This window comes from Sinocyclocheilus rhinocerous, unplaced genomic scaffold (genome assembly GCF_001515625.1).
Source record: "Sinocyclocheilus rhinocerous isolate Xijiao unplaced genomic scaffold, SAMN03320098_v1.1 scaffold1045, whole genome shotgun sequence".
NCBI classification, from domain to species: domain Eukaryota; kingdom Metazoa; phylum Chordata; class Actinopteri; order Cypriniformes; family Cyprinidae; genus Sinocyclocheilus; species Sinocyclocheilus rhinocerous.
The window spans coordinates 582,825-583,036 of record NW_015645361.1 but is presented as its reverse complement, the minus strand read 5'-3'; the positions used below and the strand labels follow the sequence as shown (position 1 = coordinate 583,036).

At 32.1% G+C, this 212-nt stretch overlaps 1 protein-coding gene across 2 annotated transcripts in view; it reads left to right on the top strand.

Moving 5' to 3' along the window:
- The window catches only part of lrrc8aa (leucine rich repeat containing 8 VRAC subunit Aa), a 28,300-nt gene that overhangs the window by 13,397 nt on the left and 14,691 nt on the right, over window positions 1-212 (top strand). The gene's annotated exons all lie outside the window — the stretch shown is intronic.

Sequence of the window (212 nt, the reverse complement as noted above, 5' to 3'; positions counted from 1 at the left end):
AGATCCTGCTACTCTACACGGCACGGTTTTATTGTTTAATTAATTTAATTAATTAATTAATTTTTCTAGATAGAAATTACCATTTGTAACAGGTTGAGAATGATTTGGAAATTATGGAAATTACCTTATGCTGAAAATTTTTTTAGGTAGAAATGACGTGGACATTTGTGACCCTGGAGCACAAAAGCAGTCTTAAGTCGCTGGGGTATATT